The sequence below is a fragment of the Pseudorca crassidens genome, chromosome X, assembly GCF_039906515.1.
Source record: "Pseudorca crassidens isolate mPseCra1 chromosome X, mPseCra1.hap1, whole genome shotgun sequence".
Taxonomy (NCBI): Eukaryota; Metazoa; Chordata; class Mammalia; order Artiodactyla; family Delphinidae; genus Pseudorca; species Pseudorca crassidens.
The window spans coordinates 32692770-32718698 of NC_090317.1; the positions used below are offsets into that span (position 1 = coordinate 32692770).

Below are 25929 nucleotides of genomic sequence, written 5' to 3' on the forward strand. Positions count from 1 at the left end.
TCTTTCTAAAGGGCAGAGAGCTGTTTAACAACCCTTCAGTGTTCCAGGCAGCAAACAGGCTCTCAACTATTAATGGAAAAGCTGCCAGAAGCCAGACATACCTGGGAACAGATGAAAGGTTTCGTTTGTTCACCTTCAATGTTACACTAGTTCCCACTCAGGACCTCTGAGCACATTACTGGAAATTTTAAAAACACACAGTTACTGGTGTGAAGAAGTTTCTGAACACATACAAAGCACACATTCAACAAGAAAGTCCACCTGAAAATCCTGTGAGGGCAAAACTGGATTGGAACATTACATACAGCATGCCTGTTCTTTTTACAAAGACCAAAGCAAGTTCAAAGACTCAGAAACTTTCTTGAAAATGATAGAAACGTTATGGTAAATTAGGTTTCATCTTGCATGCCAAATCCAACTGATTGGTAGTCGCTTCCTGAAGCCCTGTATACCTGATTAAATTAGTGATGTCTGCCGCAGCCCAGGGAGGAAGGAGATATTCACCATTGTTTACAAGTCTGTCTTGCTTTGAGGCCATCTGGGCATATACTGCTTTCTATCCTAGAGGTGCACACTGGCAGTCTGTGGGCTGGGTTCACACTGAAGATGTGCTTTGGCCCTCACAGTATTTTTTTAATTAGTTGCTGATATTTAAAAATGGGAGATTTCATATTTTTTAAAGGATTTGAATTTTCTTTTAAAAATGGAAATTTCTAGCAATTTTAGACCTATCTTCCCAAATGGCAACTGTCACCTGGAGTTGAGTAGCAGCTGCCTCCTTTAGATGGGATGTCCTCTCTTAAATTTGCCTTCTTTTTTTTTGTTTGTTTGTTTTGCGGTACGCGGGCCTCTCACTGTTGTGGCCTCTCCCGCTGCGGAGCAATAGGCTCCGGACGCGCAGGCTCAGCGGCCGTGGCTCACGGGCACAGCTGCTCCGCGGCATGTGGGATCCTCCCGGACCGGGGCACGAACCCGTGTCCCCTTCATTGACAGGCGGACTCCCAACCACTGCGCCACCAGGGAAGCCCTAAATTTGCTTTCTTTAATTCGTTTACATTGCTAGTCTGGCTTCTGAAGGATATGCGTTTGTGACTCCCTGCTCTATCCCTCTGTGTTACTGTTACTTAATCAAGCTCCTCCAAGTTAATGGAGAACTTTGAGTTTCACTGTGTCCTTTTCCACTTCAATTCTGTCGTTAACCAGGATGACTTTAACTCCTTGGTCTCACAGTTGCTGGATTTGCTCAGCTTCAATAAGTCCCACCTCCACTTTGGCAACCCACCCTTCAGCAACAGAAATCTCCTACCAAAACTGAGCAGGGCCCTGTGGGGCTCCTGGGCACGAAAATTTTTCTGTGTCCCCTGTTTTTTGATTACAGGAAATAGGCTTCAACCAGCCTCCATGACCCTCCCTGAGTTCGAAAGGGTAGGTTCAAACAGTTGCTAATCAGGGAAGGAAGGGGGATGCAGAAACGAAGGAGGAGAAATCAAGAAACAATAGTGCAGCCTTAGGGACAGGATCCCGGTTCCACCTCAAGGGATACACACAACAGTATCTTCGAGCTGTTTTGCAGATACTGAAACCCCCACCAGATGAAAGAAGTTAACTCTAGGCTTCCTATATGCACGGAGACCCCAGACCGGTTGGAACCAGAAGGTTGATGATGCTGACTCTTGATGACCTCACCACCAACCAATCAGAAGAATGTCCACAAGCTGATCACGCCCTCTTTGAACTATTATTATAAAATCCCTCACTACCCCCTCCAGGTCGGGACACACAGTTTTGAGGGCATTATCCTGCTGTGGCCCCCTTTGCCTGGCAAAGCAATAAAGCTTTTCTTTTCTACTTCACCCAAAACTCTGCCTCTAAGATTCAATTCAGTACTGGAATACAGAGGCCAAATTTCGGCTACACTACCTTCAAAAATGCTCAATTCCAATACTCAAGTTTTTTGTTTTTGTGTTTCCTTTTGTTTTACCATAACCTCATATTAGTGTCTAAAGACACTGCAAATTCCACATGTCTCGAACTGAATTCCTCTCTCTCCAGTTCTGACTTCCCTCTCCATTAATGACATCAATATCTACCCACTCTCTCAAGCCAGAGATGTATGAGTCATTCTGAAGGTCCATCCTTCTCTTCCTCACCCAAGTCCTAAAATTCCAGATCTTAAATGTAAGCAGTACAAGGGAGAAACAGTGAAGATACCATCTTGGCAATAAGAGAAACAAGATCATCTTGTGAAACCTAATTGTAATTTGGCCCTGGGGAATCTGTTCTCCCATAAAGTTCCTACTTGAAATTTCTGAAATATAAATCTGATCATATCACTTCCCTTCAATGACTACCCTGTAAATTTCGGAATAAAGGTAAAACAGTAATTTAGAGTGCAGGCCCTTCCTGAACCAGTCCTTACCACCACTGCTAGTTCCACTTCGTGCCTCTTCTCCACGTGCCCTCTATGCATTAGCCATACGGAACTGCTTGCACTTTCCTGAATGTATTGCACTGTTTCATATCTGTACTTTCACTCATGCTGTTCCCTCTGCTTAGAGTTAGTCCATATTCCTAATCTATTTTTTTTTCCCCCGTTGTCTGCTGGCTAACTCTAAACCTTTACTTTAGAGTTAAGTTTGGTAGAACTAAGTTTATCAGTTCTACCAAACTTAACTCAAACATGAGCTCCTCCAAGATTTCCCTGACTCTTGAAGGGGAGCAGAAATTGCCACCCCAAAATACATCTCTTTATCCTAAGGATTGTTTTAAGTTGATTATTTTTAAGAAACAGGAGACACCGGGAAAGCTCTGAAAACTGAGTAGAAGTTATTCATTTGTAAGAGACATTTACATTTATAAGGGAAATTTCCATTTTTAAGGGTGTCTCCTCCTCTGTCCCAGGAAAAGGAGGATGACTAAGTCTCTGGAAGCTCTTATCAATGGAGAAGGCAATGACCTAAATCTGCATAACAACCTTACTCTTGTTTACTGTGTTCTTCCCAATAGCCCGCTGTAACTGGCTCCCCCATCCCCCAACATCTTCTTCTGTCTTTAGCTGGAGATGGTATTTAATGTAATGGCTTGGGTCATTTCAGGGAGTTAGTTTCCCTGGGTACTTCCCATGCATAAAAGAGGTACGTATGTTATTAAACTTATGCTTGTTTTTCTCCTGATAATCTGTCTTTTTATTTCAGGGGGGTCTCAGTCAAGAATCTAAAAGGGTAAAGGGAAAATTATTTTTCCTCCTGCTTTTCTGCACCCTCAGTACTCTGTGTATCTTTATTCTAGCACCTTATCACACTGACTTAAGAATATTGATTTACTTATATGATTCTTCTATCAGACTGTAAAGTCCCAAAGGCAAGGATTGATTGATTGATATTTATTTCTGCATCTCTAGTGCCTAGTACATTATTTACTACATAGTAGATGCTTAATTAATATTGGATAAATAAAAAATGAAGGAACAAATGAATAAAAAGTTAATTAGGGAATAGAAGAGACTAAAAATTGATGATGCTATGATTTCTTTTTTACACTAATGTCAAGTTTATATCTTAATTAGGAGCTTTTGTTTCAGTTATGTACATGTGGGAGGTAATTGAGGCTTTATAAGAATTTATACCTCTGGTCACCTTCGTGTTACTTTATCATGAGTTAAGTTAGACTGTACTTTGCATAATTGAAGTGCTACATGACTAGATGCTGATGGGTCCTTTTAGGGTGAGTAGGCTACATTATGTCACCAAGAATTTCTCTTTCATTTGCCAATCCTCTACCATCTTACAAAGAAAGTCACTGCAAACCGTGCCCCAGCCACCATGCCTCAGGGACTCTTCTGCCACTGCTCTGCCTGCGTTGCCTCATCTTGTTCATTCTTGCTGCTATTTACAGCTGCTACTTTAATAGAATGAGCCAATCAGGCTCCCCAAGCAAGGTGAGAAAAGTTTCCCAGAGGAGCAAAATAATTGTTAAATCACAGGCTCTGCTGATCAAAATCACTTCTAACCTCACTCAAAAGCCTCCTTTTGAGCCTGGAACAAATTTAAATAGTTGTGCTTCTGCTCCCTTTACTACACATTCCCCCCCATACCCTACCTCCAAAATCAACACCTTCTTGCCAATGAATAGCCTAATTTAGACCTCTCCTTTCCTTTTCAGTGAATGGGTCAAGAAGTACACTCTGCTCCCTTCCTGCCTGTTCTTAGGCTACTGTGCACTGTCCAAATATGCTATAAGCCCTGCCCAGAATGAGAATGTGGTATATGTCTAGGGAGGGAAGTTTATCATTGTTATGCAGCCATTTATTATCTATATATATTATCTATAATTATCTCTAATAAAGAGGCCCTGGACTATTCCTCTTACAACACAGGTGAGCCTCATCAGCCCACAGTATGCACAAGCTACCTGTCACACACTGACAAAAATCCAGTCTAGTGACTCAGCCCTTCAGAATGTGCTAGCTTATCATTTCTGCATTACGTTGGGTGTGGCTTGCCTTCCTACACTTATTTATGTGCTAACTGTAACATAAGTATTTTCAGAAGGTGTTTCTGTTAAAAAAAAAAAATTAGGCATTCTACTGCCAAATAGTCATATCTACTATTTCCATAAATCACATGAATATTTTTGCCAGTACTTTTTAAAGCCAGTACATTCATCCACCTGACTGCCCGTTACAATGTTTGATTAGATCATACTGTGATGTTCTTTTACTCTGAGTTATTTAATACCCTTAAGATTTCAAGAATTGCATCTGAGCAAAAACTCCCTGTTGACATATCTTTGTATTAATACCTTAAAATGCTCTTTTTAAACAAATCAAATTAATCACTCTAGTAACCATGAAATCTTTCTTTTTGCATTTTCAAATCTCTATTCCAAAATTTTTGATTTAATCTCTATTCAGATATTATAAATCCCCACGAGTCTTCAAAATTCTCAAATATCACCGGTCACTTTACAAAGCCAATCAATTACATTGAAGCCATAGGGAAACATTTTTTTACAAGTATCTGTAAATATTCTCGCAAATGTTCCTGAATATATTTAGATCTAGATGGATAATTCAAGCTGAAATATGCAGCCTATTAAAGCTAAATGCTTTTCATGTTAAATTTAGGCCACGACCAAATCACCAAGCTTGCTAATTAGATTTTCTGTAGTTTGATCAAACTAGAGAGTTCAAATCTTAATGCTAACTAAATTGTCAGAATTCGTTCCCTTTTTAGCAATTTGATTGATGTGAGAAATTTAAATCTGAACAGAAAAATGAGTTCTGAAAATCCCCCATTTTATGTTTTCCCATCTAATAAAAATCACATGTCTCTTCTTCAGGCAGAAGCAAATGAAGTGGCCTCCCAAGTCATCTGATCCTCAAGTTTACCTAAGCAGAGATATGTGCTTTTCAAAGCTCCAGTTCCTGGAACTATGTCTGTACATTGGCTGGGCTGTGTCAATGGAGGGAAGGCATAGGAGAGGAACTGTCCTGAGCTGTTTCATGTCAACAACTGGGTCTGGCTCAGGACTTTATCAGCACCCTGCTGCCTTTCCAACTAGCAATTTAAGATGAATAGGAGGGAAATTCCCTGGTGGTCCACTGGTTAGGACTCCGTGTTCTAACTGCCAAGGGCCTGGGTTCGATCCCTGGTCAGGGAACTAAGATCCCACATGCTGCGCAGCACGGCCAAATAAATAAATTAATTAAATAAATAAAATGAAATACATCTTTAAATATATATATATGAATAGGAGGATATCCACACAGCCATGGCTTCTATTCTACCTGCTGCTGCAGACAGGTTATTCACTATTGCCTTCTTCTGGCATGTTTGGCATTAGGGTTGGGACCTGACAAGCTATTTCCTGAGTGCGGATGACCAACTTCAGTTGAGTGTGACAAATATTTTATAAATTCTATATTCCTTTCAAGAATCACTGTGAAAATAAACCACCCCTCACCCCTATCATTTTATTTTGACAATAAGATGCTTTGTTGAGTAAAGAAACTTAAACTATTTAAAAACTGTCAATGAGTAATTTAGTAACTCTTTATAAATGTTGGTTCCCAAGACTCAGTTATATCATACAGCATACACATCTGGAGCAGCATACATATAAATGGATTCAAAGCTAATGGTGTATAAATTAACCCTGGGTTCATTTTTGTGCTGCTAAACACTAGTGCTTGAATAATTGCATAAATCATGAGTCAAAAGAGGCATTTCTCTCTAGTCAATTATTAAAACAAAAACTTCCAGAGAGGCCTGAGAGCATATGCTGCCTTCATACTATCCCAGGAAGGAGGGCTAGAACCACTGTGAGAAGAGTACAGCCAGAGCAAAGAAAATTGGGGCCAGGCCCTGAACATAGCCACCAAACATAGGGCAGGATATAATACTCCCGGAAAAACGAAACGGCATGGTTGTCTTAGAGGCTCTAAGTTTGGAGCAAATCATAATCTGTCCCTTCCTGTACTCCCCCTTCTCAAGCACATCCAGATTAGATTGACCAGTTAAAACATCAAGGTCAATTCAAGGGAAAGGTGATATCAGCATCTGTACCCTATATAAATATGAAGAGGGGCACAAATGGCTAGTAGCCTCACAAACTTTGGGGGAGGCTTAAAAGTCTGCATCTGTCACAAGCACTCCCAGATGATCCAGATGCAGGGGGTCCACAGGCCATGCTTTAAGAAGCACTGCCTCAGAGAATAATAAAACCATAATAATCATAGAATCCTAGAGGTAGAAGGTCCCCAGAGACTATCAAATCACTTCCAACAGTCAGAGCCCGACAAAGAAAATGATGTGGGCCACCTTTGGGAGGTAGTAAACAGCCTATCACTGAAGGTGTTCCAGCAGAAACTCAATAACTACTTAGCAGGAATATTGTAATGGGATTTCACATACCACATAGGGAAGTTAGGCTATGTGATCTTTAGGAAAATTTCAAGTCTGAGATTATATTATTTCTAGCTCTGGGAAAAGTCAGAAATCCCATTCCCAGAAGTAGAAATAATACTAAGATATGTCCCAACCTATCAGATCATGGGGGTGATGTTTAAAAAAAAGACAAAAAAAGTTTAAACTAAAATAATGCCAAATGTTCTGAAAAATATTCTGAAAAACTATGTGCTGAGAGTCCATGGAGAGAGAGTCTAGAGGAAAGAGGTTTCTTGGTCTAATTTGAAGGAGCAATAGAAGGAAAGTTACTATGGATGAGTACATCTGACCTATATCTGACAAGCTTAAGTGCTTGATACTAGTCCTCACCTGATTTCATCATGGGGCAAAGGTTAGAAAATAGAATGGCAAGAGATAGAGAATAAGTAGGAATGGCAGCGGGGAAAAATAACACTAGCCCACAAAGTAAATCACTAATGAAAATATTCTATATACGATATCTGTTCGGGAAGGGGCTGAAGGGGCTGCAGCACAACACCCACATTTAATAATTCAAGCAATTATGTGCATACATGAGCACTTCTAACTTGGGGCAAGATTCCTGGGGCCACGGTAGTTGCAATAGTTATTAAGCTCTTCCTAGTACTCAGAGTAGTGAAAAGGTATAAAGAGGTTGGAAACTAGCATTTATGAAGCACTTCCTGTATTCTGGGATTTCTACTTTGACATGCCATTTAATCCACACAACAGCCCTATGAGATAAAGAGCATGCTCATGCCCTTTTTACACATGAGAAAACTGTCTCAGAGACACAACAACTAGTAAATGGCAGGAATTGAACCCATGATTCTCTGGTTCTAAAATCCATGCTTCTGCCACCACCTCAGTGTCTCTTACATTTAACGTGCACATTAAAATTGCCTGAGGAGCTTTTCAAAATTGGCACTGCCCAGACCCCACTCCCAGAGACTCTGATTCAATTGTCTATCTGAGAGGAGGGGGGAGATGGTCATCAATATATGTTTCATAACATACATAGAAAAAATGCATAAAACAAATGTACAGTTGTGTGAATCAGTGGTCCATTTCCTTTTTTCTTTTTTTTTTTTTTGCTGTGTAGTAGTTTAGTTGTATGGATGTACCACAATACTTTTTTTTTTTTTTTTTTTTTGGCTGTGCCGCAGCTTGCAGGGCCCTAGTTTCCCCGACCAGGGGTTGAACCCCGGGCCCCTGGCAGTGAAAGCACGGAGTCCTAACCAGTGGGCCGCCAGGGAATTCCCTCACAATACTTTTAACCATTCACTGGTTGATGCACAGTTTGGGGCAAATATGAATAAAGCTGCTAAGAACATTCTTATACATGCTTTTTGATGAACATAGGCCCTTATTTCTAGGCTTGAAACCATGCATTATCTAGCAAAGCAATAGCACCCTCAAGAGGATAAAGACTGGTTCCTGGGGAGGCGAAAAAATCTTAGATATTATAGTGATTTGTGGCCCTCTAAAAGGCCCCAGTTCATAATAAACCAATATACACTATATCTGGAGTATTAAAATTTCATGGTGGGGTGGGCATGATAAGGACAAATTGTCTAAAAAGGCTCTTGGAGGATGATAATGAAACAAGGTTGGGAGACACTGCTTTATACCTAAAAGTGAAATTGCTTTGTATGTATATGTTCAACTTTAGATATACTACCAAAGAATTTTCCAAAATGGTTATATTTTTAAAGCACCAGAGGAGATTCTAATGTATATGCAGGCTTGGCCTTGACTACACCTATCTGTCACTGCCTGTTCTGAATAAGGAAAGAACAAGAGAAAAGCATTCTCCAAAAGTGATTGTTTTTCAACAATATTTTTAAGGTGCTATATTGACATGATTGTTTCTAAGTCTTGAGATACAGAGGAGGTAGTCAAGTATTGTCTAAAAAACTGCTTACTCCCCTACCAGCTAATACCACATGCACTCCCATACAAGCCCACCCTTCGGTACCCTCCCTCTGATGTTAGAAACAAGGCAGGCTTCTGAACCTCTGCCTTCCCACTGGGCTTATTTTTATCACCTGAAGCTGGGGCTTTCCTCCAGCATCTGCCCCATTCCATATTATCTCAGGTTCTAGCCTCACCTAAATGTAAATTTTCTGTGTCCCAAAGTGTATTACTGGTAAAGGGTCAAGGCTGCCTTGTACTTCCTGAGTCTCAGACCAGTTCTGCATGTGAAATTCTGTCCCCTTAACTGAATTCTAATTTATATTCTTTTTTTTTTTTAACTTCAATCATTCTTTGGCAAAGACTAGTCCTTTGTTTTATTAATTAATTAATTTATTTTTGCTGTGTTGGGTCTTCGTTTCTGTGTGAGAGCTTTCTCTAGTTGTGGCAAGCGGGGGCCACTCTTCATCACGGTGTGCGGGTCTCTCACTATCGCGGCCTCTCTTGTTGCGGAGCACAGGCTCCAGACGCGCAGGCTCAGTAGTTGTGGCTCACGGGCCTAGTTGCTCCGCGGCATGTGGGATCCTCCCAGACCAGGGCTCGAACCCGTGTCCCCTGCATTAGCAGGCAGGTTCTCAACAATTGTGCCACCAGGGAAGCCCTGTAATTTATATTCTTAATTTGAATGTCATGAATGTTTCTTTTGGACCGTCCTATGTTCTTTATTTTCTAGACATGGCTACATCTAGACAATCAAATAATACCCTCTAATAAAGAAATAATCATTTTACAATTACAAAATCTTTATTTAAAAAAGAATCAGTCTTTGCTTTCCCACTACATTTAGAAGATGACTAAACTTCGACAGATGCTGAACTGAAATATTTCGAACTGAAGCATTTTGGGGGCAGTAATTGGAAAAAAGCAAGTTTTCTTCACCACTGGCTGCCTCGCTAATTCCAAGCTCCTACAGAAATAACTCTGTGTGTGTGTGTGTGTGTGTGTGTGTGTGTGTGTGTGTGTGTGTGTGTGTTGTGTGAGGAGAATGGGGCCTCTGTAGCTCAGGTAGCCAGATAGCACTACCATTGCTACAAGTTTAGCAGGACTCTGTTACCGAGTCCAAGCTCACTCTGCTCGCCGCATGACAGGCCAGTAAATAGGAGACGAGGTGCTGAGGCAAGGAATACGACTTTATTCGGAAAGCCAGCAGATCGAGAAGATGGTGGACTAGAGTCCCCAAAAAACATCTTATTGGGGTCTGGATGCCAGTATATTTTATAGAACAGAGAGGGAGAGGCGGTGAGGAAGTAAAGTAAAAAGGGTCATCAGTCTTGCTGGAATGGCCAGCCTCAGTGAGGGGATGTGTTAATTTCTTCTTTTCTGCAGCCATTCACAGGTGGACAGGGTCAGATTGTCTCCCTGTGAGCTAAACAGAGGCACTTTAACATTCAGGCAGAGGGGCAGGGTTCCCCGAGGCAGGCCATTATATATGATTATAATAACAAAAGCAACAAAAAGCAAAGGTTAAAGTCAAAGGAATAGATCCAACATGGAGTCAAAATTGGCTCTTCCCTGTTACATAACTACAGCATAGTCATTAACTCTCGTGACTAATGAACATATGAAGGAATGTAAATTTTGTTAGCTTCCATTATGTCCTCCAGCACAGATTAATCCTCTCAAGCATATCTAGACTTCCAGAGCCTCTGGACCAAGCAGAAGGACCGGGATTCCCTGGAAAGAAAATATTGGCTCAGAGTAGGAAGGATGGAAAAAACAGGTCCACTTTGAAAAGTTGCAATTATTTTTCAGTCGAGTAAAAGTGAATCATGAGCTCCCTCTAGTGACAAAAGGAGAGTAGTCACCAGACTATTTTTGAGTTCCTTTTTTTTCCTTTTCAACAAGCTAAGGGTAAAAATGTTCATACTTATCCTTAGCAACTAAACACACACACACACACACACACACACACACACAGAGCATATGTATATGTCTCTCTTTGTTTCTTTATGACCAGACCACAAGACTGTTCGGAGCAAAACCAGAACACAGACAAATTATGGATGCCATAATTTGGATATCAGCTACATATGCACTAATTGCTTTATTGCTAAGCATAGCCAGCCTTATAAAATATTAAAACCTTGGGGACTGGACAACTCGTTGTTTGGTAAAATGGTATCTGAAAGAAGAGGAAATATGATTTTCTTGCTGTTGAACTAAATGAATTTACATTGATGGATGAGCTTTTATGAAATGCCTGGAATCAGATTATACTACAGATTTTCTTCTTGTTTCTCCTGTATCCACTAAGTGCTTTCTATTGGACAGTGTTTTCCTCTCCATATTGTTTTAAAAGTTATGATTTTTAAATGTTCTATGGTTTTTGCCCTTAAGAATCATGTGCATGTTTATTTTTCTTAATTTCTTAAAGGTATTAATACCTATAACTTCTCCCTAATAAAATAAGAAGTTCAGCATGCTCTCAAATTAATTTGGTCACATCTCATCTCCATTATGTTAACATTGTCTATAATTTTAGTTATGGGTTATGATAAATATACATTCATTTTTTCCTTCCCGTTAGTCCTGGAATTATTTTTATTTTCTTTTTAAGATATAAATAAACTTAGCAAAGAAATTTGATCCTCTTAACTTGCTATATTTCTAGAACTATCATTTGGATTTTTTTCTATTCTCATTTGAGGGCTTCAAAGATCAAGTTTTCAATGTGGGTTCTTGTGTAGCAGACCCTGTAAGGCCTAGTATCCCAAAGAATATTTTTATCATTCCTTCACATTTGAATAACAATTTAGCTAGGTAAAAAGTTTAGGCTCAAAGTTCTTTTCCTCAATATTAAAAAATGATAGCTCCATTGCTTTCTTGTATCCAGAATACTATTGAAAAGTTGGATATCAGTCTAACTCTAATTCCTTTATTGTTGATCTATTTTTTCTTTCTGGCTCATTTTTAGGATGGTTGGCTTTTTTTTAACTAACACTATTTACATGTTAGAGCAGTTTTAGTTTTACCTAAAAATTTAGTGAGAAGCACAGAATTCTCATATATCCCAACATGCCCCCCAACACACATACACACACAGGTACCCTTATTATTAACGTTTTATAACAGTGTGGTACATTTGTTATAATTGGTGAGGCAATATTGATACATTCAAATTCATGTACATGAGGGTTCACTCTTGTGTTGTAAATTCTATTGATTTTGAAAAATGCATAGTATTATTCGCCCTTACAGTATCATACAGAATAGTTTCACTGCCCTAAAAATCTAATGTGCTCCAAATATTCATCCCTCCCTCCCTGTCCCCATTGCCATCATCATCACTATCACCATGAAAATCAATATCATCATCATCACCATAGCTATCATCATCACCACTATAACCATAAACATCATCTTCATCATTATTACCATCACCATCACAATTATCAATATTATCATCTTCTTCATCATCAAAAGAATCTTCGTAATAATCACAGTCATCATCTTCATCACCATCAGCAGCAGCAGATCACCATCATCATTCACATAAGCATCAGCAGCATCATTATCATGATCATCAACATCACCATCATCTTCATCAGAACCATCACCATCCTCATCATCATTGCCCCACACCATCATCTTCATTATCATTGTCACCATCTGTTATGAACTGAATTTTGTCCCCCAAATACATATGCTGAAGCCCTAAACTCAAATGTGATTGCATTTGGAGATAGGGCCTTTAAGGAGGTAATTAAAGTCAAACGAAGTCATAAAGTTGGGGCTCTATTCCTATTGGATTTGTGTCCTTATAAGAAGAGGAAGAGACACTAGATCTCACTTTTCCCTGTCATGCACAAAGAAAAGATCATGTGAGACACAATGAGAAGGTGCCGTCTGCGAGTTGAGGAGAGAGTCCTCACAATAAACCAACCCTGCTGGCACTTTGATCTTAGACTTCCAGCCTCCAGAACTATTAGAAAATAAATTTATGTTGTTCAAGCTATCCAGTCTGTAGCATTTTGTTACAGCAGCCCAAGCAAAAAATCCAACATTATAATCATCTTTACCATCTAAACCACCATAATTGTCACTTGCATCATCAGCACCATCACCATTTTCTTAATCACCATCATCATCACTTTTATCATCATCTTCATTATCACCATCATTATCATTACTGGAATCATGACCATATTTATCATCTGTATTATTACCATTTTCATCACTATCATCGTCAATCACCATCATCTTCATATGTATCATCCTCACCATCCTCATCCTTACCATTACCAGCATAGTCATCATCACAATCTCCATCATCTCCATCATCTCCGTAATTATCACCATCAAAATCATCATCATCATCACCATTATCTTTATTATCACAGCCACATCTGCAAAGCACAATAAAGTAAAGCGCAATAAAACAAGGTATGCCTATATCAGGAAAACAATACAAGAATAAAATGAGAAGTTCAACAAAGAGATAGAAAACATTAAAAAGAAACAGAAATTTAGGAACTGATGAATACAATGACTGACCTAAAGAATTCAATAGAGAGCTTTGACACCAGACTTGAACAAGCAGAAGAGAGAATCAGTGATCTAGAAGACAGGTCAATTGAACTTATTCAATCAGAGAGGCAAAAAGAAAAATGAATGAAAATGAAAGAAATAAACATATGGGACTTATGGGATACCATAAACAGAAATATATGCATCACTGGAATCTGAGAAGAAGAAAGGGAGAAAGGGAATCTGAGAAGAAGAAAGGGAGAAAGGGTAGAGAGCTTGTTTTTTTTTTTAATATTTATTTATTTGGCTGCATCGGGTCTTAGTTGTGGCACATGGGATTTTCGTTGCGGAATTCGGGATCTTTCGTTGCAGCATGTGGCCTCTTCGTTGTGGTGCACAGGCTCTCAAGTTGTAGCATGTGGGCTCTAGAGCACGTGGGCTTAGTTGCCCTGCGGCATGTGGGATCTTAGTTCCCTGACCAGGGATCGAACCCATGTCCCCTGCATTCGAAGGTGGATTCTTAACCACTGGAACACCAGGGAAGTCCCTAGAGAGCTTATTTAAAGAAATAACAGCTGATGCACCCAGTACAGGAGCACCTAAATATATAAAGCAAATATTACCAGACCTAAAAGGAGAAATAGAAAACAATATAATCATAGTATGAGACTTTAATACCCCACTTTAATCAATGGATAAATCATTCAGACAGAAAACCAATAAGGAAACATTGGTCTTAAACCACACATTAGACCAGATGGACTTAAAAGACATATACAGACAATCCATCCAAAAGTAACATAATACACATTCTTCTCATGCACACATGGAACATTCTCCAAGATAGATCATATGTTAGACCACAAAAAAAGTCTTAATTAATTTAAGAAAATTGAAATTATATTAAGCATCTTTTATGACCAAGATGGTATAAAACTAGAAATCAGTTATGAGAAGAAAACTGGAAAACTCACAAATATATGGAGATTAAACAACATGCTACTGAACAACCAATGGATCAAAGAAGAAACAAAAGAGAAGTCAAAAAATACCTTGAGACAAATGAAAATGGAAATACAACATACCAAAACTTATTGGATGCAGCAAAAGCAGTTTTAAGAGGGACATTCTTAGTGGTAAACATCTACCTAAAGAAACAAGAAAGGTCTCAAATGAACAACCTAACTTTATACCTCAAGGGCCTAGATAAAGAAGGAAAGTAAGCCCAAAGTTAGTAGAAGGAAACAAAGATCAGAGCAGAAATAAAAGAGACTAAAAAGGTAATAGAAAAGATCAATGAAACCAAGAGTTGGTTTTTTAAAAGATAAACAAAATTTAAAACATTTACCTATACTCACCAAGAAAAACAGAGAGAGGACTCAAATAAATAAAATCAGAAATGAAAGAGATGTTACAACCAATAACAGAGAAATACAAAAGATCATAAAAGACTACAATTATACACCAACAAATTGGACAAGCTAGAAGAAATGGACAAATTCCTATAAACATACACCCTTCTAAGACTCAATCATGAAGAAATAGAAAATCTGAACAGACTATTTACTTGTACGGAGATTGAGTCAGGTCAGTAATCAAAAACCTCCCAATGAATATAAGTCCAGGACCAAATGGTTTTACTGGTGAATTCTACCAAACTTTTAAAGGAAAATGAATACCAATCTTTCTCAAACTCTTCCCAAAAAACAAGAGGAAGGAACACTTCCAAACTCATTCTATGAGACCAGCATCACCCTGATACCAACACCAGACAAAGATATCACACGAAAAAAATTTACAAGCCAATATCACTGATGAACATAGATGCAAAAATTCTCAACAAAATATTAGCAAACCAAATCCAACGATACATTAAAAGGATCATACACCATGATCAAGTGGGAAGAAGACAATGAGGACACTGAGGTGTTTTGTCCTAGCCAGGCAGCTCCTTTCTGCATTTCAGGTTGACACAGGAAATCTCACAAAACCCACCCACCTTCAACTGGTGGTAGGGGTTGGGGTGGGGCAGAAGGTTAATGCTGGACCCTAACTTTAATCAACCTCCTCTATCTGGGGACTCTATGCACTCTATGAATTATGATTACAGATGGCAGTATTGTGCACTGGGACCAATGATTCCACTTATCACAGGCATTGTCACAATTTTTATTTCTGACTTACTCAAGCCTGCTTCTCTATGCATGACATCATATTAGAGGTTGTGACCACCTGTAGTTTATTATTTGCCCCACAGTTGCTTTTCCATCCCCTTTCACACCTTCCACTGCTACCTGTTTTATCACGGAAGTCTTTCTTCTTCTGCAAGTCAACCCCTTGTTTATTTACCATGTCTCTCAGTTTGTTCCTACTATTGATGGACAATGTTCATTACGCTCTGTCTATTTCACAAATGCACTGACCACTGTGTGCAGGCCAATGGAAGAATACTTTATCTTCTGGGGTTCCTACCTTTGATCATTTCCTTATGACCTAAGAACTAACTTCAGCAGGCTCTCAAAATGAAGGGAGTTACTAACAAAGACTCTCCCCTTGGCCAAACTTAGTCAGGTTCCTCTGAGCCCTCTTTTCAACTATGCCTTGACCTTGGCCCCAGTCCTGTCTTTGGCCTGCCTGGCCCAATTTTAGCAAGAATCCTGCTAAGTCAGTTTAGAGAGAATCCCCCCACACTTGATATCTGATCAAATTCCTCATCCCCCACATTTGATGTATAAGTCCTTGGCCTGCCATTAGCAAGAATCCTGTTAGGTCTGTTTAGCAAGAATGCCCCTACTTTGATACTGCCTCTTAGTAATTTTCTATCCACTGATCCTCTCACCCTTCTCCTTGGCTATTCCCACGTGTCCTTCTTATAGTCAGAGATGAGCCCACTCTCTCTCTCCCCTATTGCAATACTCTTACTGCAATAATTTTGAATAGTCTTCCTCACCATTTTAACAAGTGTCAGAATACATTTTCTTTAACACTATGCTCTGTTGGTACAGAATCTGCTCTTGAGTATGGGCCTTCTACTATCTACTTGGGACTTTATTGATCATATTGAGTGGTTAGAGTGACAACTAGGGTGCTACTGATTATAGGTGATCAGGGAAGGCTTCTTTGACATGATATTTGAACAGATACTTGATTAGAAAGAACAAATTAATTTGCTTCATGTGCATGTTGGCATCTGTTAATTGTATTTTTTCATTCAAGGTTTTTCTGATTCTTCATATGATAAGTGATTTATGATTGTAACCTGGACATGCAGGTGTTATGTTCTGAGTGTCCAGATCATATTTACATCTTATATTCTAGCAAGCAGTTTAGATTTAGCCCTCTGGTTATAGCCCACTTTTGTGGGCTAAGTTTCAAATGACAGTTTGGTTTTCACAGGCCTTGAAAAGCTATTCTACTCTGCTTCATCTGTTTGCTACCTAGAGGGCAATCTGAAAACCTGGGCAGGATTTCAATTTCTTATACAGGTCATGTGGGGGTTCTACCAGGATGCTATATATATATATATATATATATATATATATATATATATATATGTTGAAAAATTCCTTTCTCCAGCTCCTTCCTTGACTCTCCAGCACGATATAAGTTTAAGGTATACAGCATAAAGACTTGGCTTACATACATCACGAAAGGATTATCATAGTAAGTTTAGTGAATATCCATCATGTCATATAAATACGAGATTAAAGAAATAGAAAAAATATTTTTTCCTTGTGATGGGAACTCAGGATCTACTCTCTTAACAACTTCCATATATAACACACAGCAGTGTTAATTATATTTATCATGCTGTACATTACATCTCCAGTACTTGTTTATCTTATAACTGGGAGCTTGTACCTTTTGACTACCTTCATCCAATTCCCCCTCCCTCCACACCCTGACTCTGGTAACCACAAATATGATCTCTTTTTCTATGAGTTTGTTTGTTTTTAAAGTGTAGTTGACCTATAACACTATGTTAGTTTCTGTTACACAACACAGTGATTCGAAATTTCAAAATGATCACCAAGATAAGTCTAGTTACAATGTCACCATACAAAGATATTACATAGTTATTGATTATATTCCCCACACTGTTACATTTCATACCCATGACATTTATTTTGTAAACGGAAGCTTGTACCTCTAAATCTCCCTCATCAATTTCTTTCCTCCTGGACGCTTCGTTCCCTCTGGCAACCACCAGTTTGTTCTCTACATCTATAACTGTTTCTGTTTTGTCATGTTTGTTCATTTATTTTGTTTTTTAGATTCCACATATAAGTGAAATCATACAGTATTTTTCTTTCTCTTTCTGACTTACTGCACTTAGTATGGTAATCTCTAGGTCCATCCATGTAGCGGCAAATGGCATTATTTCATTCTTTATTATGGCTGAGTAATATTCCATTTTATATATATACTACATCTTCTTTATCCATTCATCTATTGATGGGCACTTAGGTTGCTTCCAGATCTTGGTTATTGTAATGGTGCAATGAACATAGGGATGTGTATATCTTTTCAAATTACTGTTTTTGTTCTCTTCAGATAAATATCCAGGAGTGGAATTGCTGGATCATATGGTAGTACTATTTTTAAATTTTTGAAGAATCTTCACACTGTTTTCCATAGTAGCTGCATCAACTTACATTCTCACCAACAGTACACGAGGGTTCCCTTTTCTCAATATCCTCGCCAACACTTGTTATTTGTTGTCTTTTTGATAATAGCCATTCTGACAGGTATTAAGTGATATCTCACTGTGGTTTTGATTTGCATTTCCCTGATGGTTAGTGATATTGAATAGAATTTCAGGTTCCTGTTGTCCATCTGTATGTCTTCTTTGGAAAAATGTCTATTCAGCTCCTCTGTCCGTCTTTTATTCTGGTTGTTTGGGGTTTTTTGATATTGAGTTGTATGAATTATTTGTATATTTTAGATATTAACCCTTTATCAGATATATTGTTTGAAAATATCTTCTCCAATTCAATAGATGGGTGTTTTGTTTTGTTAGTTTTCATTGCTGTGCAAAAGCTTTTTAGTTGAGGTAGTCATGTTTGTTTATTTTTGCTTTTGTTTCCCTTGCCTGCGGAGACATATCCAGAAAAATATTACTAAGACCGATGTCGAACAGTTTACTGCCTATGTTTTCTTCCAGAAGTTTTGTGGCTTCAGGTCTTGCATTCAAGCCTTTAATCCATTTTTAATTTATATTTGTGCATGGTGTGAGAGTTTGATTATTTTGCACATAGCTGCCCAGTTTTCCCAACACCATTTACTGAAGAAGCTGTCTTTTCGTCATTGTATGTTCTTGCCTCCTTCGTCACAGATTAATTTCCCATGTAAGTGTGGATTAATTTCTCAGCTCTCTATTCTGCTCCATTAATCTATGTTTCTGTTTTTGTGCCAGTACCATATTGTTTTGATTACTGTAGTTTGTAGTACAGTTTGAAATCAGGGAGTGTGATACCTCCAGCTTTGTTCTTTCTCAAGATTCTTTTGGCTATTTGGGGTCTTTTATGCTTCCATACAAATTTTAGAATTATTTGTTTGAGTTCTGTGAAAGATGCCATTGGTATTTTAATAGGGATGGCATTGAATCTGTAGATTGCCTTGGGTAGTATGGTCATTTTAACAATATTAATTCTTCCAATCCATGAACAAGGTATATCTTTCCATCCTCAATTTCTTTCATCAGTGTCTTATGGGTTTCCAAGTACATATCTTTTACTTCCTTAGATTTATTCAAAGGTATTTTATTCTTTTTCATGTGATTTTAAACAGGATTGGTTTCTTAATTTCACTTCCTGCTAGTTCATTGTTAGTGTATAGAAATGCAACAAATTTCTGTATATTAATTTTTTATCCTGCAACATTTCTGAATTCATTGATATGTTCTAGTAGTACATGATATGTATAGTATCATGCATCTTGTCCTTTCCAATTTGGAATACTTTTACTTCTTTTTCTTGTCTAATAGCTGTGGCTAGGACTTCCAATACTATGTTGAATAGGAGTGACAAGAGTGGGCATCCTTGCCTTGTTCTTTTCTTTTTTGCAGTACGTGGGCCTCTCACTGCTGTGGCCTCTCCCGTTGCGGTGCACAGGCTCCGGGTGTGCAGGCTCAGCAGCCATGGCTCATGGCCCCAGCCGCTCCGTGGCATGTGGGATCCTCCCAGACCAGGGTACGAACCCGTGTCCCCTGCATTGGCAGGCGGACTCTCAACCACTGCGCCACCAGGGAAGCCCCTTGCCTTGTTCTTGATCTTAGAGGAAATGCTTTCAGCTTTTCACCACTGAGTATGTTAGCTGTAGGCTTGTCATATGTGGCCTTTATTATGTTGACGTATGTTCCCTCTATACACACTATGTTGAGAATTTTTCTCATAAATGGATGTCGAATTTTGTCAAAAGCTTTTTCTGCATCTACTGAGATGATCATATGATTTTTGTTCTTCAATTTGTTAATGTGGTTTATCACATTGATTGATGTGCAGATATTGAACTATCCTTTCATCCCTAGGTGAAATCCCACTTGATTATGGTATATGATCCTTTTAATGTATTGTGGAATTTAGTTTGCTAATACTTTGTTGAGAATTTTTGCATCTGTGTTCATCAGTAAAATTGGCCTGGAATTTTCCTTTTTTGTGATATCTGTGTCTGGTTTTGGTATCAGGGTGATGTTGGCCTCATAGAATGAGTTCAGAAGCATTCTTTCCTCTGCAATTTTTTGGCATAATTTGAGGAAGGTAGATGTTAACTCTTTTCTAAATGTTTGGTAGAACTCCCCTTTGAAACTGGTCCTGGAATTTTGTTTGTTGGGAGTTGTTTTATTTCTGATTCAATTTCACTACTCAAAATTGTTCTGCCCAAATTTTCTATTTCTTCCTGATTCAGTCATGGGATATTGTACATTTCTCAGAACTTGTCCATTTCTTCTAGGTTGTCCATTTTATTGGTGAATAACTGTTCACAGTATGTCTGTGGTATCAGTTGTATCAGTTGTCTGTGATTTTATTGGTTTGAGCCCTCTCTCTTTTTTCTTGATGAGTCTGGCTAAAGGTTTATCAATTATTTTTTTTTGTCTTTTCATAGAACCAGCTCTTAGTTTCATTGATATTTTGTATTATTTTCTTAGTCTTTATTTTATTTATTTATGCTCTGATCTTTATGATTTCTTTCCTTCTACCAATTTTGGGTTTGCTTGCTCTTCTTTTTCTAGTTCCTTTAAGTGTAAGGTTAGGTTGTTTATTTGAGATTTTTCTTCTTTCCTGAGGTAGGCTTGTATCACTATAAACTTTCTTCTTAGCACAGCTTTTGCTGCATGCTATAGATTTTGGATCATGTCTTTTCATTTTTCTCCAGGTATTTTTCACTTTATTCTTCAATTTCTTCAGTGATCCATTAGTTGTTTTAGTAGTGTTGGGTTGAACAAAATGTTTGTTCAGGTTTAAGATGTTATGGAAAAACCCAAACAAACTTCTTATCCAACCCAATATATTGTTTAGCCTCCATGTATTTGTGTTTTTGCAGTTTTTTCCTTTTAGTTGATTTATAGTCTTATAGCATTGTGGTCAGGAGAAATGCTGCATATGATTCCAATTTTCTAAATTTGCCAAGACTTATTTTTTGGCCTAGCATGTGATCTATCCTGGGGAATGTTCCATATGCACTTGAAAGGAATGTATATTCTGCTGTTTTTGGATGGAATGTTCTATATATATTTATTAAGTTCATTAACTCTAATATGCCATTTAAGGCCAGTGTGTCCTTATTGATTTTCTGTCTAGATGATCTATCCGTTGCTGTAAGTGGGATGATAAGTCCTCTACTATTAGTAACTTTGTGTTACTGTCAATTTCTCCCTTTATGTCTGTTAATATTTGCTTTATGTATTTAGGTGCTTCTATGTCAGGTGCTTACATATTTACAATTGTTATATCTTCTACTTGGATTGATCCCTTGAATATTACATAATATTCTTAGTTTTAAAGTGTATTTCAGGGACCTCCCTGGTGGCACAGTGGTTAAGAATCCACCTGCCAATGCAGGGGACACAGCTTCAATTCCTGGTCCTGGAAGATGCCACATGCTGCGGAGCAACTAAGCCCATGCACCACAACTACTGAGCCTGCAAGCCACAACTACTGAGCCCACGTGCCACAACTACTGAAGCCTGCACACCTAGAGCCTGTTCTCCGCAATAAGAGAAGCCACCACAATGAGAAACCTGTACACCACAATGAACAGTAGCCTCCGCTTGCCACACCTAGAGAAAGCCCGCGTGCAGTGACGAAGACCCAACGCAGCCAAAAATAAATAAATAAATTTATACAAAAAACTTTATAATAAAAAAACAAAGTGTATTTCATCTGATATAATTATTGCTACCCCAGCTTTGTTTTCATTTCCATATGCATGGAATAACTTTTTCCATCCTCTCTCTTTCAGTGTGTCTTTAGATCTGAAGTGAGTCTCTTGTAGGCAGCATATACATGGGCCTTTTTTTTTTTTTGTATCCATTCAGCCACTCTATGTCTTTTTGTTGGAGCATTTAGTCCAGTTACTTTTAAAGTAATTATTGATAGGTATGTATTTATTGCTACTTGTTCATTGTCTTATGGTTGTTATTGTATTTCTTTTCTGTTCCTTTCTTTTTCTGTTGCTCTCTTCCCTTGTGATTTCATGACTATCAAATGTGTTGTGTTTGGATTCTGTTCTCTTTTTTGTCTATCTATTATAGATTTTGGTATGTGGTTACCATGTGTGTGTGTGATTATTTTAAGTTGTTGACCTCTTAATTTCAAATGCATTTTAACTACAACCCTGTATTTGTATTCCTCTCCCTTACAATTACTGATTTTGACATCATATTTTACATCATTTTGTTTTGTGTATGCCTTAACTAGTTATTGTGGATATAGATGACTTTACTACTTTTGTCTTTTAAACTTCCTACTAGCTTTGGACATGGTTTATTTACTACCTTTATTGTATATTTGCCTTTACCAATGAGCTTTTTTTCTTTAATAATTTGCATATTTCTAGGTGTGGCCTTTTCTTTTGCACTTAGAGAAGTCCCTTTAACATATCTTATACACCTGGTTTAGTGGTATTGAACTCTTAGTTTTTGCTTGTCTATGAAACTTTTCATCTCCCCATCAAATCTGAATGAAAGCCAGCCCGGTAGAGTATTCTTGGCTGTAGGTTTTCTCTTTCATCACTTTAAATATATTGTGTCACTCCCTTCTAGCCAGCAGAATTTCTGCTTAAAAGTCAGAGGATAGCCTTATGGGAGTTTCCTTGTTCGTAACTTGTTGCTTTTCCCTTGGGGCTTTTAATATTCTCTCTTAATCTTTAATTTTTGCTGTTTTAATTACAATGTGACTTGGTGTGGTCACCTTTGCATTGATCCTATTTGGAACTCTAGGTGCTTCCTGGATCTGGATGTCTGTTTCCTTTCCCAGGTTATGGAAGTTTTCAGCTATTATGGCTTCAAATATGTTCTCTGCACCTTTCCCTCTTCTCCTTCTGAGACCCCCTATAATGTGAATGCTATAATGTGACAACACTTGATGTTGTCCCTGAGGTCTCTTAAACTGTCCTAATTTCTTTTCATCTTTTTCTTTTTTCTGTTCAGCTTCAGTGATTTCCACTACTCTGTCTTCCAGCTCCTTGATCCATTCCTCTGTATCATCTAATCTACTGTTGATTCCTTCTAATGTATTTTAAAATTTCAGTTATTGTATTCTCCATCTCTGCTTGGTTCTTCTTTATATTTTCTCTTTGTTAAAAACTTCTAACTTCTCACTCTTTTCATCCAATCTTCTCCTGAGTTCTTTGAGCATCTTTATGTTCATTATCTTGAACTCTTTACTGCATAGATTGCTTATCTCTACTTCACTTAGTTCTTCTTCTGGGGTTTTATTTTGTTCCTTTGTTTAGAACATATTCCTCTGTTGCCTCATTTTGCCTAATTTGCTGTTTTTATTTCTATTTATTTGGTAGGTTGGTTATATTTCCCAACCTTGGAGAAGTGGCCTTTTGTAGATGTTCTATGCATCCCAGCAGTGCACCCCTCTGGTCACCAGAGCTATATGCTCTAGGGGTGTCCCTTATGTGGGCTCTGTGGGTCCTTCTGTTGTGGCGAGCTGACTACTCTGTGAGATATGGTAGACTTGGCTGGCCCTAAGTATGGTTGGTTGCCAGGTCCTACCTTGTGCAGAGGCTGCCAGCCACTGGTGGACAGGGCCAAGTAATGAGACAGATGGCTTCAGAGCCCCAGGGGTACCAGGGCAAGTGCTGGTCCACTGGTGACCAGAGACAGGTTCCAGGTTGGGTGGCTGCAGGGCCAGGGGTTCCGAATCTAGTGTTGGCCTGCTGGTGGGTAGATCCAGGTCCCAGGGTCTCTGGCTGCAAGCCCTGGGGTCCTCAACATTGGTGTCAGGCTGTGGGTGGGCGGAGCTGGGGAATCAGGTGGTCCTGGGGTTCGTGCATGCCCAACTGATGAGTGAGGCTGATCCCTGGGCTAGGGCCAGGCAGCAGTATACTCCTCTCTGGTGGGCAGAGCTGGCTCCTGGGGTCTCTGGCTTCAGGGGTGGATGTGGGCTCAAGGGGTCTTAAGGTGACTGGCCTGCTGGTACATAAGGCTGTGTCCATATCCAGCTACTTGCTTGGCCTGAGCTGTCCCGGTATTGCTGTCTTCAAGAGGGTGGGTGGGGCTGGGTGCCAACACTAATAAGCTAGAGGGAGGATTCCAAAATGATGCTTGCCAGCACCAGTGTCCACGTGGTAGAACAAGCTCCCAAAAATGGCTGCTGCCAGGTTCTATGTCCCCAGGGTGAGCTCCAGTTGCCTCCTGCCTCTCTGGGAGGCTTTTCAAGATCCACAGGTGGGTCTGACCTAGGCTCCTTTCAAATTACTGCTTCTGGATACAAAATTAATGCACAGAAATCTCTTGCATTCCTATACACTAATGATGAAAAATCTGAAAGAGAAATTAAGGAAACACCATTTACCATTGCAACAAAAAGAATAAAATACCTAGGAATAAACCTACCTAAGGAGAAAAAAGATCTGTATGCAGAAAATTATAAGACACTGATGAAAGTAATTAAAGATGATACAAACAGATGGAGAGATATACCATGTTCTTGGATTGGAAGAATCAACATTGTGAAAATGACTATAACACCCAAAGCAATCTACAGATTCAATGTAATCCCTATCAAATTACCAATGGCATTTTTCACAGAACTAGAACAAAAAATTTCGCAATTTGTATGGAAACACAAGAGACCCCAAATAGCCAAAGCAATTTTTTCTTTCTTGAGAAAGAAAAATGGAGCTGGAGGAATCAGGCTCCCTGACTTCAGACTATACTACAAAGCTACAGTAATCAAGACAGTATGGTACTTGCACAAAAACAGAAATATAGATAAATGGAACAGGATAGAAAGCCCAGAGATAAACCCATGCACATATGGTCACCTTATCTTTGATAAAGGAGGCAAGAATATACAATGGAGGAAAGACCCACCTCCTAGAGAAATGGAAATAAAAACAAAAATAGGGCTTCCCTGGTGGTGCAGTGGTTGAGAGTCGGCCTGCCGATGCAGGGGACACAGGTTCGTGCCCTGGTCTGGGAAGATCCCACCAGCCGTGGAGCGGCTGCGCCTGTGAGCCATGGCCACTGGGCCTGTGCGTCCAGAGCTTGCGCTCTGCAACAGGAGAGGCCACAACAGTGAGAGGCCCGCGTACCGCAAAAAAAAAAATAAATAAATAAACAAATGGGACCTAATGAAACTTAAAAGCTTTTGCACAGCAAAGGAAACCATAAACAAGATGAAAAGACAACCCTCAGAATGGGAGAAAATATTTGCAAATGAAGCAACTGACAAAGGATTAATCTCCAAAATTTACAAGCAGCTCATGTAGCTCAATATTAAAGAAACAAACAACCCAATCCAAAAATGGGCAAAAGACCTAAATAGACATTTCTCCAAAGAAGATAGACAGACTGCCAACAAACACATGAAAGAATGCTCAACATCATTAATCATTAGAGAAATGCAAATCAAAACTACAATGAGATATCATCTCACACCAGTCAGAATGGCCATCATCAAAAGATCTAGAAACAATAAATGCTGGAGAGGGTGTGGAGAAAAGGGAACCCTCTTGCACTGTTGGTGGGAATGTAAATTGATACAGCCACTGTGGAGAACAGTATGGAGTTTCCTTAGAAAACTACAAATAGAACTACCATATGACCCAGCAATCCCACTACTGGGCACATACCCTGAGAAAACCATAATTCAAAAAGAGTCATGTACCAAAATGTTCATTGCAGCTCTATTTACAATAGCCCGGAGATGGAAACAACCTAAGTGTCCATCACCAGATGAATAGATAAAGAAGATGTGGCACATATATACAATGGAATATTACTCAGCCATAAAAAGGAACGAAATTGAGCTATTTGTAATGAGGTGGATAGACCTAGAGTCTGTCATACAGAGTGAAGTAATTCAGAAAGAGAAAGTCAAATACC

General features: G+C 38.9%; 1 pseudogene; it reads left to right on the forward strand.

Moving 5' to 3' along the window:
* The window catches only part of LOC137216593 (uncharacterized), a 98094-nt pseudogene extending 85576 nt beyond the window's left edge, over positions 1–12518 (forward strand).
* The last annotated feature ends 13411 nt before the right edge of the window (positions 12519–25929 follow it).